At 24.3% G+C, this 25,911-nt stretch overlaps 1 long non-coding RNA gene and 1 other non-coding gene across 2 annotated transcripts; one reads left to right on the forward strand and one right to left on the reverse strand.

The window, feature by feature from the left end:
• Nucleotides 1-22,432: 22,432 nt before the first annotated feature.
• Trnak-cuu (transfer RNA lysine (anticodon CUU)) lies at nt 22,433-22,505 on the reverse strand. The gene has a single exon. It is a non-coding gene; the product is annotated as a tRNA-Lys (tRNA).
• Nucleotides 22,506-24,677: 2,172 nt separating this feature from the next.
• LOC129606142 (uncharacterized) lies at nt 24,678-25,304 on the forward strand. The gene is made up of 3 exons (XR_008696751.1): nt 24,678-24,812; nt 24,882-24,923; nt 24,991-25,304. It is a non-coding gene; the product is annotated as an uncharacterized LOC129606142 (long non-coding RNA).
• The last annotated feature ends 607 nt before the right edge of the window (nt 25,305-25,911 follow it).

Below are 25,911 nucleotides of genomic sequence, written 5' to 3' on the forward strand. Positions count from 1 at the left end.
AGGCATATAATCTTATTTTTTTTTTTTTATTTTAATTTACCCTTGGCATTTACCCTGAAAATGATTGTTGTGAATAAAAAAAATTTATACTTACTGTTGGATTGTTATAAATTGATTCGATGTTTACTAGACTTGAAATAAATCGATTATCATTATACATATATATATACAAACACGTATACCTTTAGGTAAAATGAATAATTCAGCATTTCTTCATTCTAGTATCGCATCTTCACATTTATATTACATATGTATACAAACTTATAAAAATAATTGATATACGAATTGAGTAGAATGAATGGATATACGTATGCATATAGATTTATACATATACATACCGACATACATATGGGTACATTAATTATTATAAAAGATTTTAAAAATTGCGTTTTCATTTCCATACGTGCGAATTAAATTAAATTGGTGTATAATGAATTTGTGTTTTAATTCATAATTTAGGTTCCTTTTCTAAATATGTATGCAATTATATAGGATACATGAGTTTTGAATAAAGGTTTACAATATTTTATTATATCTATATAAGAAATATGTTTGCCTCTTATTTGTTTACAAATTGACTTAAAAAGTAATATAAGCAAACCAAACTAATAATCAAAAATTTCCATTCCTCTATAATGCTAAGAATCCAAAGATTTAAAATAAGAAGAAGGATAAAACATTAAGGTATTATAAACTACTAAGGCAGTCAATAAGTTCAGTACAATTAACTGATTATTGAATTGGTTTTTATGACTCATCAATACTATTGCCCCGTTAAACTATATAAATTTTCTTTAGATTTCATTTCGCTGTTTTATTCTTCCTCCTTAATAAAAGATGCGGAAAAAGAAATTAATATGCGTTTTTTCTATTATTTTTTTTAATTATACGGAAATTTTTAAAATCAAATTGTGAAGTGAAAATAATGAAAAATTTCTTTCCTCAATTTATTTATGATTGAGTATTAAAAAAAAAGTTTTCCCAAAAGCTTATTATACTTTAACATCATCGGAAAATAATTGAAGTGATAATAAAATTCCATTAAATCTTCATATAAAACGTGTAATAAATTAAAAATTTTTAATTTTTAATGTCTTGAAAGGCATAAAATTATAGAGAGAATCGAAAATATTGTCATATACGATCAATAAACTTAAATGCAATCACAATGCAATTACAGTGTACGTATAATCAGTGATATTCCTTTGTCAATATGTGTAGAAGTCATACATTGTGTATTGTTCGTGTAAGAGGACAATCTACATATAAGTAAATTGTATATATAATATGTAATTTGGTTTTGCATAATTTTACCGGTTATAAATATTAACATATAAAATAGGTAGTAAAATCACTTATACTTAGATTTGATAATTTGATATCAACAGCATGGAATATATTTAAAAACAATAGATAAAAATCGTTGTTACAACATTTTTGTTTTTCTCAATAATTTATGTATGCACACACAATTGTACTTGTGATTGATTGGGGTACATGTATATGTATATACATACATATATGTATATAAATTCATTTATTTGTTATGTTACTTGTTATAATACCTACACTTTATTAAAAACAGTAGTTTTTAATATTTTATCTTATTTTTGTATCATAGTACGTGAAGTGAAACAGTGAACATTTGATATTTTAAATATCTTATACTGTTGATAGATATAAAATCAATGTAGATTTTAAAGTAATTTACTAAGCAAACTGTTAGTGCATTAAATCACGTTATATTAAATACTATTCAAGCTCGCAAATTTATTCACAAATAGTGATGTTATAGCCTATAAGTAGGCAATTATATAAACTTCTTCTGTCATTACAAAAGATTTTACAAAATAAATTTATATACTACTATACAAAGTATACGGTTGAATTCAATTTTCGTTTTCAATTCAAACTCTTTGCGGCGCTTCGAACAAAAGCTGTCGATTTGATAGAAGATTTTTTGCAATTCTAACAACAAAAATGGAATGCTTTTTGCATCAAATTACAAAAACGTACTGCCGTTGTAAATATTTGTTAGAACTGCAAAAGCATGGGAATTTTGCATATTTATATTTATATGAAACTTTGTATTGAAAAAATAACTGTACTTTTTGTCTATCTTTATTCTACCTGATATTAACTGTCAATTTTCAGTATTATCTAAGTTTAAGTACTGTCTAAATTTGGTTCCAAGATACTTGAAAAATTGATTTTACTGTTAACATATAACGTACATATAACACATTCAAACATACATATATATATGCATATGTATATATAAGTAACTATTTAATATGCATCAATTTCAATCAGAAAACGTAAACATTTCCTTTTACCTTAATTATAAATGTTACCTGTCTAATAATAAAGTTTTCCTGTTGTTTTTATTTCCACTAATTAATTTTAAATATGTACATATGTATGTGTGTATATTTTTATTTTAAGATCATTTTACATCGATAATATTGTTATTCACTTAATTATGAAATAGATTGAAAATTTTTGGCACTATACGATTTAAGAATATATTTTAAGAGTTAATTAGCAGAATTGGAAACTTATAGCAATTTTTTCTGTATTTTATTTTACAGAAAATTAATGAAAAAAATAGCGAAAAAACAAGTCAATGTAAAAATTTTTACACAAAAAAAATTTTCTCGTCAAATTAATTTTAAACCATCAATTGTGTTTTAAAAAACAAACACAAAAAAAAATATAAAGGCACAAAAACTTACTATATAACTGTAATATTGCAAGCTTACGATATAAATGTACCGTTTAAAATAAATGTCCATTTGACTTTTTTAATATTGTGATAACAGTGAAAAGCAGAAACACGAACGACATGATGGCGAATTGTACTTTTCTTGTGGCATGGTTATTTGCTATAATAGTTTGATTATAGAGTGGTGACGTTCGTATTTAATGCAGCATTTATAGTCGCTTTTATCTAATTGTTTTTGTTTTTTTTTTCTGAATTTTTTAATTAAATTAAAAAAAAAATGTCTTAAATTGAAATTATAATTGGTTTTTATTTTATGGAAAATTATTTTTATGCAAATTTTAAATAAAAAAAAAATACCTTAAAAATAGTTCATGCTCTTAATTTTTTATTTAAAAATATATAAAAAAAAAATGGAACAAAAATTGTTCATTTTATATTTTTCTTCTTTTTTAAACGAAGGGAGGGAATGAATAAAAAATATATAGATACGAAGTAATGGTTACAAATTGTAAGTAAATGTACAGATTCTGTGAGTAGAAATATGAGAAATAGAACGGAAAATTTAAGAATCTGTAAGAATAATTGAAAGCCTAATTGCCTAATTTAGTATAGAAATAATATTAGTAGAGTTGAGAAAGGTAACCAAAAAAAAGATAAGTAAAAGTAACATAATTGCATAAAAATATTTAATTTTATATAATTGGGTTCATTCAGCAATTAAAACTCATAATAGCTTTCAGTTCAGCAATTAAAACTCATAATCTGAATTTATTATTAATATCATATTATGGCAGTTGTCAAATCAATTGGCATTGAGGCTATTAAGAACTGATTATATCGTTTGGCCACTATTGCGGGTTTGAGTTTCGGGACATTTAATGATACGTCATTTCGGTTGCTCACGGTCCATATGAAAAAAATTTACCAGCAGGGCCGTCAGCGATATACGATGAAGTACAACGATATATAATATATTTTATCAACAAACTTTACAGCGTTTATTTGCTAAAAGAATGTGAACATTCAGTATTGTAGAAATTGTTGAATTTTTTATTATATAAAATTTAATTGCCTTATAAATTATTTCCAATATTATTTTCTGTGATATGAAATTTTTCTATGATATGAAATCATCAATTTTTCCCATTATTCTATTTACAAGATTTTTCTATTGTTTTACATTGTAACATGCTTTACGTTACAATGTAATTTGCATGGGGCTCAAAATATTCTATAGACACCAACTATTTACCTTTCTTTATTTAAAGATAACATTCTTTTGTTTAAATTTGATTCAAAAAAATTGCAAAAAATTGTTTTTGCCTTTTTTACATTACAAAAATTTCATTCCATATAAAATGCAGCACTTTACATTCACTCTACGTAGTATGGACTCTTTAAAAATTAAAAATATTTTTTTAAATAATATTTTAAACAGAATTTTTGTTCACATCTGGGGTCCAGAACTTTTTTAAAAAGCAAAATTAATAATAAATGAAAAATTCACTTTATTCCCACGTATTATTTTTGGATTAAATTGCAAATTCTCATTTAACATGATAGCTCCCAAATATTTGAAGCCCAAAAATACTATACGAAAGCATGTAAGTTTGTATATAAATATTTTTCCATATACATACATAGCTACATATTTGCATACTCTTGTATTTGCATTTAGTAATTATAAGCCTTAAATTCATTTTTTTTATTCAATATGTTCACCTTCTCTCACCCAAAAAATCATAATTCATTTTCTTAACAACCTAATAAACTGATCAAAATAAACAAAAAGAAAATTTCATAATTTTTTTTTCTACTTATTAGCACAACATCAAGAGAAAAAATTAAAATTTATGACATTCGAATTTTTTATGGAATTTCAAAAATTTTCAAATGAAAAAAAAAAAAAAATTTTAAATAAACCAGAAATATTAGTCAAAATTATCAATAATTTAGCCTTATAATTTTGGGATTTAGTCATAAGTTCTAGAACTTTAAATCCCAAAAATAAAAAGCTGCGGAAAAAACATTGAACGGAATAAAGCAAAGTTTGAATTTTCGAGAAAATAATTTGTTTATTCAAGGCAAAGGCATTTTTAAAAACAGAAATGGAGTCACAAAACTGTTAACTAATGAGTTAAGTTGCTTTACTATTATACAACATGCCCAGAGTAGTAATTATTTCAATTTTCAGTATTGCATATTATTGAGAAATTTTATTGTGTCATTTAGCATAACCTACGTAAAGTATATAAACTAGAACTCGTCTATTTAATCAAGAAATTTAAAAAATTCATTTTGGATTTTATGACTTTCGGACTTTGTTTCTTAAATCCCCATGATGTCTTATAAACATTCAGTGGCAAAATATTTCTATTTTATTTCTTTTGTTTTTCATTTTATACGAATTCATAAAAAATGTTAATGACAATCGACTCGACATATTAATAATAACAAAAAAAAAAAAATCAAAAATATAAGAAAGATGGGTGCTCTTCTTTCCATAAAAATTTTTCACACCGCATCATCATCATCACATCACAAATTAAATTAGCAATAAAATAAGAATAAAACGGAAAAGCGATTTTCATTTTCCTATCTGTTATACAATTTCGCGGACTTCGACTTTATCATTATTGTGTGTATGTATATGCATACATTGTTGCGAAACGTCATACAAACGTCATATTTTCATACAAATGTATAGGTAAACAATTTCTATTTTTAAAAAAATTTTTTTTCCAAAAAGAATTTCCGTATTCTAAGAATTTTGTTTTATGAATGAGTGAAATAAAAAAATTTTCAAACATTAAATCAGAATGCGGGGGCTTATTTTAGTGAGAATGAAAAATTATAATAAAATTAGAATTTAACAGAAAAAAAAATTCTTTTTATTATCACTTTTAATAAAATTTATATAAATAATACTTTATAATAGTTCAATGAATCCATAAATAATTCCAACAAATTTAAGATTTTTTTTTTGTATTATTAGTCATTATATTAATTAAAAGTAACTCAAGTAGTGCTGTCATTCCCATAGAATAGTAATAAAATTACTTTCGTGTTGAAATTATATTCTACCATCACACTGATTTTCAGAAATGTGAGTAATTTATAAAGTTTGAATGAAAATGAGAGATCTCTTCTGAAAAACATATTAAACACATTCAAAATTCAAAGAATCGCATGATTCGAACTAGAACATTTATGTCAGCATTATTTCTGAAAATTTAATTTTGATTAAAATCCTTTTTTAATTTTTTACTCCAAATAATCTTAAAATAAAGAATTTGAGTTGGTTTTTGTTACTCATGCGAAGACATTATAACGTAAATAAAAAAGTTTTAAAAAAATCGAAGTTTTGAGAGCTTAAAGCACACATAACGCATATACGCAAAGTAAGCACTTGATTTCAGGCTTCAATACAATAAGTCAGGAATGGCTGCGATGGCTCAGAGGGTTGCTCCTGCTCCACTCGGTTCACTTCAAATCTACAATCTACAAGAATTTGCAATAGATGCCAGAAATTAACTTGATAACATATACCTATACACAAACATTGCAAAACAAAAAACTGAAAGTTTATAGTTATAGCTTTATTTCCTTGGATATAGTTAGGGGCGGGTTCACTATTTGGAAATCGCTTGGAGAGCCGAACAAGTCAAAACTGTTCGGCTCTCCAAGCTTAATTAAATTAATTGTGAACGGCGTAAGTTCACAATTAATTTAATTTCGTATTCTAATTTTATTAAGTATTCCTATTCTTCATAAATTCATAAATTCAGAAATTTAATTATTTAATAAAATTCTATTTTAACTGAAGAATCTTATATTTCTGTCAGGTTATTAGAAATTGAATAGAATCCTCCAAAAGATTCCACCTTACTGCAATACTACGCCATAATTTTACAAAAACAATTACTTTCTAATTGAAGTTTTATCAAAGCTATAAATGGTAACACTGTTTGTTCTTGAAGGTGAAATTTGGCGAAATAAAGAAAATCCAAGAAAACACAAAACAATAATTTTTCTTTTCTTTTAAAATTATTTTTATATATAACTGAAAAGATAATTGAGATTGCATTATTGATTGCAAAATTGATTAATTTTCGAAATTGACTCAAGTGGGCTATTTTGAAAATTTAAAGAAACTATAAACTCCTACGCTATATTTTTAAAATATTATACTAATAATGAATAAAATTTTATTTTTATAATTTCTTTTTAAATTTTTTACTACTTATAAAACAAGTTTTATTTATAAATTGATTTTATTTCGATTTTAATTTCAATGAAATTTTACCGAAGAGGTCAAATATGAGATTTTCTTTAAATATAAAGTTTTAGCTAACTTTTAAATGAATCTTAACAACTAATTATGAGTAGGTTGAATGAATCATAAGTACCAATAAAGTGATTAAGGAAAAAAAAAATTAATAAAATGAAAAGTTTGCGGAGGAAATGATAAAGGAATGAAAATTAAAGTCTTAAAAGTTTTCAGTAAAGATTTTCAAGAAATTTATTGAAAATAGTTTTTTTCTTAATATAAATGAATCAGAATTTTAAATGAAAAATTTCTGTATAAAAATAAGTAACCGTATATCTAATATCGCACATATTCATACACTTTTATTACACACACCTTTTAAAATTTTTTATTCCACACCTTTAAAAATTTTTGATCTATTTGACAAAATGGTATAGGAATAATTAATTTTTCAATGTATTTTGACAAATGGAATTGCTCTATATTTCATTGATATTTGGTAGAGATGATAGACCTGCCCTTTATGACATTATGTTTGAAATTGTTACCGCACATTTAGATAGATATAACACTTCAATTTTACTAATAAAAAATGTCTAGCCAAGTTGGCTAGCCCGTTTCTTCCCAGAATTTCATCAAAACATTTGTTTTTGGATTGCATTTTAAAGCAATTTTCTTCGATTAAAGCATATATTCTAAGCCAGGATTATTGGTACGTCTGGGCTAATTGAGTGAAGGACTATAATATTGTTACAAATTAGATTCCATGATGAGTTTACTAAAGTAAATTGGATGAAAAATAAATCACAATTCCAATAAAATTTTTTTATTTTTGAAATGATTTCTTACGAAAATTAAAATTATTAAAATTATTTCAATAAATTTCGCTTAATTTATTAAAGAAAATTTCCTGAGCAGAAATGTAATGTGATTTCGAATTACAATTTTTACATTACAATTTTTAATTAATAATAGTTTTCATTTTCCAAAACAAACTCCAAAATTTTCAGATTTAAAAAATTTCAGAAAACTTTTAACCCGTTTAAGGTTTTTGAAAAATTTTATTAAATTAAATCCCTAAAGTGTTCTGTCTCGCATATCGGAATATTATTTTAAATAATAACTTCGAAATTAATCTTAATAATTACATCTATTTGCAAGTATACGGTATAAACTGTGAAGTTGATAATATATTCAAAAATATCCTTATGAACATTTCCAGTTTATCATCAACTTTCTATCACAAGTCTTTTATATTATACATACTCTTTCAAATAATTTACTATAGGGAAGAAAAATGTCTCTGATGGAAAATAATAATATATTTAGTAAAGTTGAAAAGAAAAATTCAATTATTCACTTGAGTCGCTATCCTCATATATTGAGTCGCATTATATAGAGGGTATATTCAGCTTTTCATGAAATCTCCAATTGCATGCCTTTTTTTTCCTCCTTTGCTATTTAGTTGTCGCATTAAAATGCAAAGATTCTGATTGCATAAAAAAAAGAAAGAAGAAAAAATAAAAAGTGAAAGAATGGCACGAGTCTATATTTTTATTCCCGTACGAACGTATGTATGTTCGAATGGTATACTAAATTTGCCTACCGTTTGTAACGCTAAGAGATCTGGTTTGAAATATAGATTCAAGTATATGTTTTTATTCAGCGCACAATTCTGAGTCGATTTAATCATGACCGTCCGTGACAATGTCAACTCAAAAACTAAAAGATCTCACTGCTAAGATATCCAAAACTAAGCTCTCCAAATTTTCATAAATGATTTATTATAACAGAAGTCAGAACTTTCTGGTTGCAGTCATACAACTTAAAAAGCTATTTGGCTATACCTCAGAAATAATATTGTGCAAATATTTGTATCATTAGTGCGTTGAAATTTCTCGACTGCTTGTGGTATCTGCCACATAACTTCATAAGCTGGTTTGGGTTTATGTCATAACTATACTATACATTTATAAAATGACACTAGACACAAAAAGGAAGAAGTTGTATGAAACTGTATGTCCATTATCTCCCTCATTTAAAATCATGTATTCGTACGGGTATCACAAAGTTGACACGGTCAACTATATCTATTCTCGTTTTTTTTGTATCTTTATAGAAAATCCCATTTGTAAAATGTTAAAATAAAAAATGATAAAAAAAAAGACAAAAGTAGAAGAAAATTAAAATCTTTAAAACGGATAAAAAAAAATAATAGAAAAACTGTTCTTTCTTTTCAATAATAAACTGGACTTCACTTTCGATGCATGTTGTAAATAGAAAAAGTAAAAAATGCCACCAAAGACCATTTGGCCATTTGGTTAAACATTGAAAAAAAAAAAAACTTAAAAAACATTGAAAAGAAAAAATCAAAATATCACGAATTTTATTTTCTTTCAAAATAGAGAAATTTTTCTATTGTACGTTATACTCGTCTAACTCTAAATGATTGAAATTTAAAATGGGTCAAAAGATCATTAAATGATTTCTTAAAAGCAGCTTGAGTTTTAATACCTTTAATATAGTTTAAGGAACTTTTTTATAAATATGTACTTCACTAATATAATTGCTTTGCTATATTTACAAGAAATTAAGTGAATTAAAATTTTATAAAGTTGACAACAGTTCTAAACTCAAATATGCTTCTGTATGGATAGTTGTAATGCAACTAATAGAAATTCGAATGAAAAGTTTAAGAAAAAAAACAATTGTGTGTATTGAATTGAATGCACTTTTAATAACATTTTAAGGAACTGAATTTTATATGTAAAGATAAAGTTGAAAGAAAACAGTTATGGTGTAAATAAAACCATTAAAATGAAACGTGAAATTCATGTAAAATTGAAAGGATTAAAAATAAAATCAATTATTATGGGATTGGGTTACTCTTAAAAGTATATTGAGTGCGTCAGAGTTCCTAGTACAATAAAAAAGAATTTCATTTCACTAAAAATCTTTTCTATTTATTTTTGTAGAAAATTGGCCTCATTAAAAATGTTTGTTTAACTATTTAAGATTTTTTTTTTGTTTGGAAAATCGCCAATATCGGGCATACCTCAATTTTTTTTTGTTTTTTCTTTTCCTCCCTCTTCAAAATTTTATCAATTTAAAGTGCAAATTCTTTGAAAAAAAAATATATTTATTTTTTTCCGAATTGAAATAAAAATCAATACAAAAAACAAAATGTACGTAAACAAAAAAAAAAAATTATTTGGAAAGGTGGAAATAAAAAAAAATGTTATTGAATATTTTGAAAAGGTTGAATTTTAAAGGGCATTTAGAAATAAATTTCTTTTGGAATAAAAAAACAAAGAGAAAATAATATTTGTCCTTTAAAAAATCAAATTCAGACAAAAAAACTCACAATGTTTAGAAATAAATTTATTTTTTAAAAAAATATTGAAAAATTTTCTGTTTTACGATTGAGATCCAAAGTCATAAAATCGATTCCACATAATAAAAATGTTTTAGAAGCAAAAGCAAATAAAAAAATTTATCGGAGCAAAAATATTTCTAACTCAATTTGGAATTGTCTTAAAAGAAAATTCTTTTTATATCCTTGATTTCTTATTTATATATTAAGAAGTCTATAGTTTTTTTACAAAATAAATCAATGAACAGGGTTCTTCACAAAATATACAAGACTTATTTCTTACAGCAGTTTTTTTACACTTATTTTCTATGTTTAATAAATAATACAAAAGATTAGGCCGTTAATTGATTGTTTTAGATAAATTAATGTTTATATAACTTATGAATTGTTTTTGGTCATACAGGGTGTAATGTGTAACGTGTACAACCTGTAGCGTGTTAATTATTCGTTCTATTAATATATAATCTGTTAAACTTACAGTTTGAAGCCAAGATATTCGATTAAAAGTTTCTAATTACAGAGTTAAAAAACTTAACATTTTTCTTAAAATATTTGTTATGTAATATTTGTGTGACTGTACGACAAAAATTGTATACAGTCACAAAAATTAGTTTCCAACAAATCAAACTGAAGGAACTAAAATTAGAATTTAAAAGAGTGTGATTAAATCCTACAAATTAATGTGAAATTAGGGTTAATATTTTACTTTGAATTTTAAATTTTTGTTTTGTTAATTACCAAACAATTTAAGTCGGTTAGGCAGCTGCCACTTCGAATTATTTATCTTAGAACTGTTCAATGCAAACTGTATAGATTATATCCAGGACTTCTAGAATACAACATTCAAAAAATTTTTCAGTAATTTTGGAAAAATTCGAAAATACTATATCAGTACTGTTCATTACAAATATGTAGGCTGCTAATTAAAAGAATGGCACTTCATTTTCCAAAATATTGCATAGTATAAACTACTACTAATATGGATTACGGTAGATTCTTTCTAATATAGTTGCAAAATATTTTAAAATTTTTTACATAATATTGTATAAAAGGTTTTGCCTATTAACCCTAAATTTAGACAATTGTATACGAGTACGAAAGATTTCAGTATTTTAATACACATCAACATTGCGAAAACTAATCTTAAATAATTTTGTCTTATTGACATAAATTTGTATTTAAAAATAAATTTAACTGTAAACACATTTTTAAGTACACTAAAACTATCACAATCTTTTTAAAACCTTATCGTCTTATAAAATAATTTTATATCATACTTTTCTAACCCTTTCTATGTATATTTATTATTAACTAATTGTTATATCAAATTTTTGTTACCGTGAAGTTGTTAAATATTAAGAAAGGAGGTACAAAGGTTGTACCTTAAGATAACTCTGAAGAACTCTAAAGAAATATAAAGAAGGGGTCTGAGCAAAAAGAAAGAAGATATCAATATTTTATTTATTTTATTGATAGAAATTTACTTAAATTATTGAGATTGAAAAAAAAGGAGGATTGTCGGGCAAAAATTTTTGCAAATTACTAATACAAAATTCAATAAATTTAAAAAAAGAACAAAAGGATTCACCTTTAATGACATATTTTATCTACTTTCATTCTGATATTTTAATTTGTTGACTGAAAAATTTGAGAACTCTAGCATAAAAGGCAATATACATATGTATGTACCAATACCCATATCATGTACAGATAGTCAAAATTTCTATTGCTGGAAAAAGTTGTTTGCTAGAAGGGAATAAGATGTGTCGCGAATTCTATAATCCTTTTTAATGATATTACAAAATTAAGCGTAAAATAAGGCATAAAATTTTTATAAATTTATAAAAAGTTATTGAAATTCATGGAAATTCAATAAATTCAGTATAAGATTTCGCACTGAACACGAAATACTTTTTTTTGTTTCTTTTATTTGAATTGTGTATGTAGGTACATGTGTTTTTTATTGTACCTCGAATAATAATTGTAGAAAAATCTCACAGTATTGTTGGAAGTACTGTATAGATATTTCATGTATGTCAATTGAAACAAATTTTGTTGAGAATACGAGGAGCGTATAAGGGGTTTTTAATTTGCTACTTACACAGTAATTGGTTAAAATTGTTTAACATTTGTTGCGATATTTATACAAATCATATTAAAAAGGTTAAGAACATACAATATTGTATTTACAAAAAAAATTTTTATTACGCAAACATTTTTGATATTTTATATATTGTAAAAGTTTGAAGGAAAAAGAACACTTCTCTCTAGTTTGCTCATAAATGTACTCGTCGATACATTTAAGAAAATATCATTATGGTTGTAAAACTTAATTAGTTTGAATTGAAGTTAAACAAAACGAGAAAATGTTAATTTGGTCGTATTAACCCTGTAACATATACATATGCGGCTTATTTATTTCATGAATTGATCAAGAGCGACAATTTGAACGTATACAATTTCATCATATACAATATAGCTTTATAGGTGGCTTTAAACAATTCGTGGTATATTTGATTACCACACTTGCAATATTTTTTAAAAATTAAAAAAATTATAATTGAAGTTATAATATGGCATTCGCATAATATCAACTTTAGAAATTTCAAGCAAATGTTCTCTAAGAACAACAAATATTGGACAAAGTATGGCAGGTTCTCGGACCACTAGTCTCTAGCAGTGGACTCGCTGTAGTAGAGGCATTTACGACCATAATTGAATAAAAATTTATTGACTGAGAAACTTAATAGAATGGAAATAGAAATTATAAGGCTCAAAATGTTCAGTCTATATGATTTCTCTTTTAATAGTTGATTCCTCCTGGTTATGTAAGAATTTTTATTTAAAATAAGTTCAATAAGTATTGTGCGTCTCGATAATCGTGGTGGTGTTAATTAAAGACATCTTATTTTCGTAATATATGTTTTACGTCAATATACGTTAAAAATAACATTCAAGGAAGCTAATTACATAAATATTTTAAATATTTTAAAATACTTGTTAAGAAAAACACAAATTTGCTTTAAACATTGTTGCTTAAAAAAAATAAATGTACTTTGAGGAAATTTCAAAATTTATAATGAAAATTTTTATGAAAAGAATTTAATTTTTTTTTTCGAAAAAATATTTAAAAAATTGTACATGTACTTGCTTATGTTTAAATGCTTTTGAAAATATTTTCAAAATATTTAAGGAAGAACATTGTTATATTAAAATAAATTTTCTTTTTCTTCTTCATAAAACATAATTTATTTTTAACATATTCTCGCTAGCTAGTATATACAGGAATAAAAGAATTCCTCTTGCTTTTTGTGTAAATTCATTAAAAGATTAAAATGATGTGATGAAAATTTTTGACCTTGCACTAGATATTAAAGAATTTCTACTTTGTGTATAAGTGAAATAAAGATATGACGTAGATAAAAGACGTCATTATTATTTAGAACCCATTAATATTTTTATAGATATTTTTATATTTTCTTAAAATTTCCCCCTTTGTTTACACTGTTTTTTTTTTTGGGTTATATAAATACAAAGTAATTTTCTGCATTAAAATCAAATATTTTGATAATAAAACGTAATTGAATCATTCCCAAAGTTTAAAATATATTTTCTATTGGGGGAAGGGGGGAATGAGTACGAAAGTATCTTACTGAATAGAGTACATGTAATAAAAGTAATTTTTTATTTGTTGTCTTAGAGTTAGTTTGTTGAACAAACAAAAGACCCACGGTTTCTCACATAAGATCAATAACTAGATCAAAAATAGTCTATCGCAAACCCGAAAATTGGTATCCTCTACCGTAATAAAATGGTCCGGAGAACGTGATACCCTGCTGAAACTAGTTCACTTCCCTTATAAAATTCGATAAACTAATGCGTCAAATAAAACCACCTCTAAGCTCTTCAAACAAAAAATCTTCTTATATAATTTTGTTTCTTTTTCCTGTAGTATCCCAGTGAGGTTTTCCACTTTTATTAGCCAGTGACCATTTCAAAATGTTTTGTATATCAAAAACGTTAATTCATTTGGAATATAAAGTGATTAAATTAGGGTTATAGAATTATGTAATCTTCCCTGTACACATCATATACCATCATATACTTTTCACATATACAGACATATTCAGACTATAGTACTTGTTATACATACGATGTATTAATGCTGTTTGAAACTTATATATAGAATGATTATTTTAGATAGCTTGCTGGAAAATTGATATGGAAATTTTTTTAAATTCACCCAATTTCTTTTTAAGTAATCTTTCTTTTTAAATCAAAATCTAAAATTAAAACCTAATCTTATCTCGTTATAAAATATATTTTTTCCTTAAAATCTTAAAATAAATTTTTTGTATGTAAAACAACATATTGCCAAAAAAACAAATCGAAACAGTGAAAATCAACTATAGATTTTACCAAACGTAATATAAATCAAGTACTTATTGAGGGAAACGAAAAACACCTAAAATTCTAAACCCCAAATCAATTTAATATTTTCTATTGATAAATCTTTACATTAAGAAAATAATATACAAGTGGTACGATAGCGTACAATAAATTGAAATCAAAACATCACGCATCCTAAAAGAAGATAGACTGTACATATACACAAAATTATATAGTATGTATGAAGTTAATTACCCATGGGGACTGAAAAGTAAAGTGTACCAGAAATACATGATATTAAATGAATATGTTGATATTCAAAAATAAATTATATTGTGTGTTGTTTATTAGTTTTTATGGGGTCATGGTTGATATAGCTCATTTATATTTATTGTACTCATTCCTTAAATATTTTCAGGAAAAAAAGAAGATTTATTACCACTCTAATTATATTATTATTTTGTATATATTTTCACCTGTACAAATATTTTTTTAAACATTTATTTTATATTATGTTTATTGATTTCAAATAACGTATATGTAAATTCCAAAAAATAATTTAATAAAGATGATTTTTACAGTGAATGTTTATTGAATTCTTAATATTGAATTTTTTGTTTAAGTAGAAATATTAGTATTAATTGTAGTGTTAGTCTACAGTCAAATAATTTATTTTAAGTAAATTGAATATTCTTACGGGTTCTCTTAGAAAAATGTGAATGTGGTACATAAATTTTTTCAAAATATGTAAAATTAAAATAAGTATGTGTACATACCAAATATAAATACCAAATGGTTTTATAATATTTGAACAAATATTGTTTAAGTACGTGACTATTTTCATGTAAAATAAATTTTAAATCTCTCAAAATAATCATTTTTTTTTGCAATATTTCAATGATAAACTCCAATTGTTTCGCAATTATTTACTTGCATTTATAAATGTTGCGTTTTTTCTTTGCATGTTAAAAATACACAAATCATACACGACAAAGGAAAAACTGGATTCAAAATTAAATCAGTATAAATTCTAGTTTTCTTATATGATTTCCTTTATTAACCAAGCATAATACGAGTAAGATAAAATAATTTTCTTTTCACTTTCATGTATCTATTTTGTACCTTATTCAATTTTAATTAATCAAGTACCAGGAAAATAAAGTGAACATGAAACAAAAATTCCTCTTAACTAATAATAACTTATTGTTGAAATTCTGTTAAACAACTAATTATTTATTGTATACGAACCAGAAAAATCCTTAAATATTCCAAATAACATTTAAAATTTTTAATTTTTTTTTTTTGTGAAAATTATGTCCACACCTTAATTATATGCGCGTATGCAATAAGTGATTGTTAACAATTGCATACTTACATACTTTCATTTTCATTATAACACATTTTTTTTGTGAAGAAAAATATACCAATCAAATTATTAACAATTTTTTTTTTATTATATACTTACTCCTGTAACTGAATAAAAAGTGAAAATTTTTATTACACGCAATAATTACATATAATATGCATTTGTTCGCACGTAAATTAATATATACAAAAATGTATGTATAATGTACGAAATGAAAATTTGATTTTCTCTCTTAATTTTATTAGTACGCAAATTGGCAGCATTTTAATATTTTACATTTTACATGAAAATTAAAATTCACAGCATAATTTAATTTCATACAAATTACAAGTATGTATAGCATCATGTGTAAATGTTGTTAGTAATAGAAGCGACACCTATATACAGTTACACACGTATAGTATGTAACTGTAATGTGTTGTGTTCAATCGAGTTTTGGCCCTTTAAAATCAAAATAATACAAAACAATACCATCAAATTTCTTTAAATTACCACAATTACACTCTTTTTACAAAGTTACTACAATATTAAACTCTTCAACTACAATAAATTGCATTGAAATTGCATAAAGATGCATTAAAAGCAATTACGGATTAATTGAACGTTTTCCTTTTTAATTTTATACAATTGCAAAAGTTAGCAACTTTTGCATTTTCATAATAAAATTAAAAAAAACGAATTAAAGTGAAAGTTTCTCTCCTCCTCCTTATTTCACAACATACAATTAATTTTCTTCTTCTTTTCTTTAAAGGTTCATTTTCGAATTACAATGCACATTTGAATTTCATTCTCATTCCCATAATGAAATCAAAAGTTAATCGTTTCTCATTTTTTCACTGCCACAACACTATTAAATATTTTAGTGCAATATTAAATAATAATAATTTTCTTGATTTTTTTCTTCATATTAGTATACGTATGTAAGTATATATGCTTGTGTTTATGCTTAAAAAAATTTTTGCTAAATTGAACAGTATCATAATCGCATCAATGTCATCATTACTATTATCGTTATTATGAAAATATGAAAACTTTTTTTAATGTAAACAGTATTTATTGTATACCGACTTGTACAAAGGCAACATACTTTGACGTTATGTCCTGCCAGTTATTTTTCATAAGTATATTTTTGTTGAATATGTACATCGAACATTGGGAAGAATAATGACACAATTCACAAATATAACTTCGACTTCCGGAATTTAAAGTATTTATAGTTATATATTGTATTTTTCACTTTTTGACTTTAAATTTATGTAATGTACCAAAAACTTTTTGTGCTTTTGAATTTGGTTATTACTTTCATTTTGGGATCACCGTAACCATAAGCGGCGACTTGAGTCATGAGTTTTTTTCAAAATTAAAAGAGAGCCAATATGATTTTTAAAATTTTAGAGCGCCATGGCCGTTTTTACCTTCATAATGGTTGGTTTAATTTGGCAATTTAAAGACAAACATTTTCAATGCTTCTTTGTATAATTTTCTAATAACACATTTTCAATAATATTCTGGCAACTATCTTTTAGATTTCGTATTCTTGCTTTTGTTATTGCACCAGTTTTATAGATGTTTGCACATACATAGTTAATCAAAAATCAAAGTGAAATGAACCGTCGTTTTTGTATGTATTTTATTTTGAGCACAGAGGAAAATATTAAAGAGAGATGATGATAAATAGCAATAACAATAAAATTGAAACTTCTACTCCTTTTAAAAGAATGTAGCTTTTATATGGATGCATATATAAAAATATACGTATGTATATACAAAATATGTATACGTACATACGTATGCATAAGCATTTATGTAGAGCTTTATTAATGCTACCATATAAAATTTGTTAGAGAAAAAGTTTTAAAGACAAAAATTATTGCGAACGATATGAAATCATGATTGTATGACAGTTACTTGCATGCAATAATTATGTTATGTATATTTGAGTGTGTATGTATATATATATGTAGTTTATATTACACAACAACAAAAAAGTTTTATTTTTCTTAAAGATTTTCTTTGTTTTTTCATTTTATTTGATTTATGAGTGCTTAGGAAAAAATTACGAAAATATTTAGTTGAATTTATAAGTGATATTTGACTTGGAGCATTAAACTTAATACATAAATAGTGTTATACTCGTAACAATTATTATATTTTATATGTAAAAACTGGAACAACTGGGAATAACATCGCTTTTAAGATTTTTCTATCCTTTGGCTGGTATGCAGTTTTAAACAGCTTAACAAAATTCGGGGTTTGTTAATTAGCAAAATATTTTAAAATTTTGCTTGTAAACAAACCCCGTTACAAACCCATAAACAAGGGTCGCCAATTTTTTTACTATCTGATAGCTTATTTTTAAGTCGAAGCTCTATAAATTTTTAAACCGATCTAATTATCAAATCAACATTCTACTTTTTTCAAACTTCTTAATTTAAAACACAAAATATGAAGTCCAACAAAATACGAGGAAAAAATTTTTGAACAATTTATTATTTACATATATAATTCAAATAGCTGTTTTCAAAAAAATTTTATCATCCTTGATTCCAGTAACATAAATTCTCTCATATTCCTTCTACTCTTAAAAAAAAATATATAGTTAACTCAAAAATCATAAATAAGAATTGCTATAGAAATATTTATTTTTGCTCACATAATAAGTTTATAATTTATTTGAATCACTTTAAAATTGCAGTTTTCTTATAAAGTAATTTTGGTTTTTCTTCAAGAATTTTCCAATATACAATTGTATTTTTTGCTTTCCTTATACTTTTCAAGAAAATGCTTTATTACAATATATTTAAACAAAAAACACCTCAATATATTATTATATACATATCTGTACGTATATGTACATACATAATATATATTATAATATGGTACATGGTTTTTATAAAGGTGTTCAAAGTGCTAGAGAGAGATTTCAATGCAGTTTTATGTTACAAGAATAATAAAAAACACACGTGACGTGAGGGTAGACAACATATGTATGAAAATATGTACTACATAATATTTATACCATTTCTTTTTACAATAATTGTAGATAAATGATAATATTATTATAAGTTATAAATGGTGAACACACATACACATATATCATGCTCATCTATACATGTACATAAGGAGTTCTATTCATGGCATACAATGCATAGTATATTCAACTATACATAAATTCATCACCATAGTAGTATAACAAATAAATATTGTATAAGAATAATATAAAAATTGAAATTTTTATAAGTATATTTTTTTTTTTGCAATATTTATAAGACTTACGCTTTATATGAGCACAAGTTTGTACATATACACATCCCATGTATTATTATGTATAATAATAAAGTTATAATAAGTTGGTCTATATATACACAATATAAATTCATTGGTTTTATAAGAATATTATGAATGGAGGTATCAAAAATTGGAAAATTGCCATCATATATTTTAAACACTCGACTTTTTTTTTTTCTTTTTCCTTCTTAAATTTATTGTATAGCGTATAACATTTCTATCAAAAATTTTCAAAAGTTATTAGATATTAAGAAAAGTTATGATGACTTATGATAAATTTAGTTTTTGTGCAAAAATTACTATATATACATGCATACATACTCATACATACTCATATAAAATAAAAAAGCCAGTAAGTAGCTATACAGTTGAAAAGAAATTAAAAATAAATACGAAAGAAAATTACAGATACGGATCGAAAAAAGAGAAAAGAAAATTATTTTTCATATTGAAAACCTACATTTTACGAGTATGTTATAATAAGAAGATTTATATGCAGGTTACCTACTGGTCTTGTATACATGGTTATGAATTTTGAGTTATCAGTCTAAATATACCGGTATACAATGTTTAAAATTTACTCTTAATACTCCATAATCCACCCAATATAAGTACATATAGGATTTAATTTTATTTTAGTGTAAAACCTAAGATTTTGTATAGTGGTAGCAAATTGTATGTATGGTGATGGGTTAATATTTTCCATGTTGTTCTCTTTGTACATACTTTAAAAATTATGAACAACACAAAAAACAAATTCAATGTATAAATATCACATGGTTGTATTATGATGCAATTTGTTATGTTAGTTTATACACAGTTTAAAACATTTCTATAACCAAGAAGAGTTGATAGAAAACCGAGCAAATAAAATATATAAGACAAAGCAAAAAAGAAAAAAAAAACAACAAAATATAAATATAAAAACAGAGTTAATGACATTTTAAGAGTCACACAAAACTTAAGTGCTTATATAAGAAGATCTATATAGAATATATAGAAGGATTTTTTGTATTAAAGAATCATCAAAACATATCCAATTATTAGTGTTATGTGGGGATATTTTATATTATTTATTATATTGCGCACGTATAAAGGAATTGCACTTAAATTGTAATATATTATGGTACATTGTACATACATGCATGTTTATATCTATGAATAAAAGTCAATGAACTATAAAAATTAATGTTATAAGATGAAGAAATCAATTTAAAAGGACTTAAGGAAAAATAAAAGAAAACTTAACATAGATGTATGAAAGTACACATGTACACGAGTAGATAACATGTACATTTTAAGTGTTAAGAATTTTTATTTTTAATATTTATACAAAAATATATAATACATATACTTATTTGATTTAGAAGCGAATGAACTCAATATTTAAATAATATTATTGATGATTTCTAATGACCATTAAAAATGACTTCTTAGTTGGCATTTTTTGGAGTATTTTCCATACACGTTAAGTATAATTTGCGAATAATATGAAGATTTAATTTTCAATTTGATCAAAATTATGTAAATATGTATGCACGTCAAGCCGTTACAAAAACTAAACATGGATATATACGACGGACAATTTAAAATATCAAAAGAAATATGATTGTAAACTGCCATATAACATGCATACACACTTGTATTTTTATCACTTCTAAAATGTTTTTGCTTTTACAAATTGAAGTAGAGGAAAAAGTATTGAGACTGCAAATTTTACTTAAGAAAGTACTAAGTACTCGTACTATATAACATTGTTTGCATAAAATCTTCCGTGTCATGTTTTATATATAGGAGTAACGCTATTGCAATGAGAAACAGTTGGAAAAATAGAAATTGTTAGTTCTTGTTATGTATACATAAAATAGTACCATTTGGTACTATAAAAGCAACAACAACAAATCGCGTTACAAAATAAATTTACTATACACACACACACAAAAAAGATTTTATGGAAACGAATTGAATATGGGACTAAGCATATAACAATTGATTAATTTTAATTTTTGTTAATCTAATTTTTAAGAATTAAGGCTCTTGTATCACAAAGCCGTGAATTTCATATTATATTAATTAATAATCTACAATCAGTGTAAAAATTCAAGATTAAGAGAACTGCAAATTATTTTGAATGTTCCTGTTCCACATAATCGTAGAAAAAATAATGGCTTTTAACCTATTGAAATTTAAATTTATTTGTAAAATTATTATTATTCTACAGCTCACGTACGAATTCGTACTATGCTCTTACATCTATATCTACATAAACATAATGTATGTATGTATGTGTGTGCATATGTCAATTATAATACACGATTACTATAATCCTTAGATTCTAAAAATATATAAAAAACAAATTTTTTTTTACTGGTACTCGTAAAAGATTGCGTTTTTAATACCAAAAGTTTCAATTAAAATTTTACTAATGGTTAAAAAGAGAAAGAACATGAAAAAAGAAAAAAACAGAACACTCATAAAAACGAAAAAACTAAGCAAAATAAAAAGAAAAACTTGTTATACAAAATTTTATTTTTACATACTTCAATGAGCGGTAATGGTACTACGCCGCTACTACACTCTTATTACTAAACTGAATTAATTTTTCTCTTTTCCTTTTTCTGTTTTTCTTTTCTTTTTTATTTACTAATGCCTGTAAATTTTGCAATAATAATTTCTAACGAAAAACAAAAAAAAACAAAAACGAAAAATAATATTTTCTTGACTTTTTTACAGCTGTCCCTGTTCTGTTATGTTATAAATGTACTATGACCAAACAAAAAGAAAAGAAGAAAAATAACAAGTAATAAAAACAAAAAATATTGAAAAACCACAGACGAAAATATTTGCAAAAAGAAATTTTGTTTGTATGATTTTGCGAGTGAATTTATTTTTTTGGGAAATTTTATTTTAAATTTATTTAAAAATTTTAATAATTAAATTTAATACCCAAATAATTTGTTAAAAAAAAATTAATTATGAAAAAAAAAATTTTTAAAAATATTTAAATAAAAAAAATTAACTCGCCCAACGTGGGGCTCGAACCCACGACCCTGAGATTAAGAGTCTCATGCTCTACCGACTGAGCTAGCCGGGCACACAACAAATGTGGAGCAAAATATTAATATAAAATTTACGCAATATTTTTTCAACAAATTTTTAGAACTAAATTAATGATCACATAAAAATAAAATTTTTAATATTAATTTTATGTAGCTACTCGTATAAAGTTTCGTGAATAAAAACAAAATCTTAATTTTGATTATAAATATTTGTATGTATGCATATATAAATATATGTTTGTGCACATATTACAATTTTATGGATGTAAGTAAATATATTTAAAAAAATGTCTCGCAATTAGAACAATTTTTGCTTATAAGGCAAAAATAACTTTTGTAGCATTCCCCAGCTGTGATTAATATTATTGTTTTATATATATTGTGGATACTTGCGTATAATAGAATAACCTATATTTATATAAAAAAATATGTATGTATGTTTTAAAATACATATTTTTCGAAAATTTCGTTTCAATTTTCTAACTCACAGAAAAATATTTCTAAAAAATTTGTTCTAAAATTCAATGAAGGTATGTAATTTTGTTCACTTAATTTTATTATATTTTATATATTAAGTTAGATATCAAAATATACAATCGAGATCCCGCAGGTCGTAGCGTTTTCGGAATTTTTGCCAATTTAATTTGTTATTTTGCCCAAAAGCAATCAAAATGACTGCATTGTGTATAAGAATAACTAATGTATAAAAAAAATTGTTTAAAAATTATTTTTAATATTATTTATAGTTAAACAACAAGTTCTTAGTAAATTTTTAAGGCGCAAATGATATAAAATAAACAACTTGCTATAACAAGTACCACTGCATAAAAATACAAAAAACAATTACTGAGCCACTGCAAGTTATTTAGTTAAAGTACGTTCGAATCGATAATTTATCGTATACTTGCATGGCATTATGTAATGGTCATCGAAATAAATGTAATTTCAATACAGAGCCGAACTGATCATATAAAAGTCATTTCAATAATAAGTCATTTGATTATTTTAAATTTCACTAGCAGTCAAAATGATTGCTTTTAAGCAATATATGTAGGTATAACACATATGTATATATACCGGAAATGAGAAAGCGTAAGATATAACCTACAATTATTAATAAACGCATTTTTATGATGTACAAAAAGTCATAAAATTTTATGAAATTATATCATTGCAATTTCTAACTGAAATTTAAAAGCACTCAAAATGCCTTCCTTGGGCAATTTAGTGTTAAATAAACTAAGTTGACCGATGCTAACCACATAATGTTTGGAATACATTCGTGTTTAGATTAACCACGTGGTTAATCTTCACACGTGGTTAATGGCAAAGTGTTATATAGAATAAGTTATAAAGTTGCAAAAAAAAGGATCCTGAACCGACCGTACTAAGACAATTTCAATTTATGAGTTGGAGTTAGAATGTCAACTTAAGAATTGTAATTATTGTAATTTTATAGCGATAACCTTCTACTACAATTTCAAAATTAACATATTTTAATATTTACTTATAGTTTGAATACTTACATACATATATAAATAATTTATGAATAAGTTCTTCAGTTAAACATGTTTATAATTGTATAAAGGACATATTTCACTCACCTGTAAAGAAAAATGAAATTAAGAAAATTATTATTAATTTAAAAAAAAATATAAAAAAAAATTATTAATTTCATTGTGAAAGCAAAAGTCTATGTGCAAAAAAGAACAAAGAAGAGGTCTTTCGATGTTCCTGACACCCAAAAAAATACGCACACAGCCTGAAGTAAAAGTCAATATCAAGTATGGCGATACACATATATTATAACGCGGAGAAGTCTTCTAAAAAATTTAGAAATATTTATTGTAACTCTTGTTTAAATAGCTTTAAAAATAGCGCATGTGGCAATCTATTTTCCAAGCCAATATTATAGTTTCACCAATCAATTTAAAATTATGGCAAAGAATCAGTTTTGTATGCGCTCACATTTATTTGACCCTTACTGTAATTGCCATTATTCATAATTATATGTAATGAATTCTTGGTACTTAATTTATTACTGAAATTTGGTTTTGTAATGAAGTGACTGTTCTCACATAAAAAAAAAATATTGAGTACAAAACAAATGCAAAAATGAGACAACAATTAATGCTCAGAAAACTTAAAAGCTTTTGAAAATTTATAATAGAACTTTGTATAAATTCCAATTTAATCTCAGTTTTAATTAAACCTTCAAGCTATTAAGTACAATTTCAAAATATTCTTTATTTAATTAATTTGAAAAGATAATGGCAAAATTTTTCAATATATTTTTCTTGATTTTAATTATAACTTTGTCATTTTCAAATGGATATAAAATCGTAAGTTATTCTTAAATATTGTAATTCTTTTACTTTTAAACAAAATTATAATTAATTCATATCGTATAGGATGCTAAAGCTAGACATGGATGTGGAACTTTACATACACCAGTAAATTTTGATTAATATTTCTAAATTTTTTAATTATAAATTTCTAATTAAAAATTTTTATTTTTAGTGTAAAAATGATTCAGATTGCTGTCGTCCAACATACATTTGTTATGATATCTGTATTTTAGATCCGAGTTTAAATGATTAAACACAATACAAATATAAACTAGAATGAAAATTGTTATCATAAAGCATGAATAAAAATATTCAGAAAAGCTCAAATTACCGTGAACTTTAATCATTATTATTATTATTGATGCGGTTTCGAAGAATAACAAAATAAATATTAAAATGTTTTTTATTAAAATTTAAATTCTAAATAAATTTATATTATCAAGACGAAATTTTACATGAGAAATCATGAATTTTTAGTTTAAAATTTTAAGAAAATTCTTGCTTAGTCATTTATATTTTAGGAAAATAATTTAATTTTTCTATATTTTGGGATATTTTAGAAGAATTTTAAATTTTGTCCAAAAGTTGCTTTTAATTTCAATTAAGATTATGTCAAAAAATTATGAAGAACCTCATCACTAGATTTAAATTTAATTAAAATTAAGTAAAAATAAATTTTCTCCTTTAGTGCTGTGAAGAAGTTTGTGAATTTAAGTATCAAAATATCCTTTGACTAATTTAATTTCGAAAATTTACTTAATTTAAGAGTGATTAATTAACTTGAATTTTTTTAAGCGTTAACCAGAAGTGAAAATAAGTGAAATAATCAATTAGATCTCATACTCTTCATTTAAAAACTTTCTATAATGATTTCAGTTAACAATTTCCATGGCATTTCAACACAAAAAGAACATTTTATTGAACACAACGTCCGACACATACGTTTTTACAAGTTCTTATTACAAAACTCTTGGATTTGAATGCAAGATACTTAGCGAAAACCATTGTTAAAACGAATTTTTAACAAAAAAATTTTGTTGAAAATTAAAGTGTACATTATTACACAATTAAAGTGTTTTGTTAGAGGAAATTA

The sequence above is a fragment of the Condylostylus longicornis genome, unplaced genomic scaffold, assembly GCF_029603195.1.
Source record: "Condylostylus longicornis isolate FDR11 unplaced genomic scaffold, ASM2960319v2 ptg000017l, whole genome shotgun sequence".
Lineage (NCBI taxonomy): Eukaryota > Metazoa > Arthropoda > Insecta > Diptera > Dolichopodidae > Condylostylus > Condylostylus longicornis.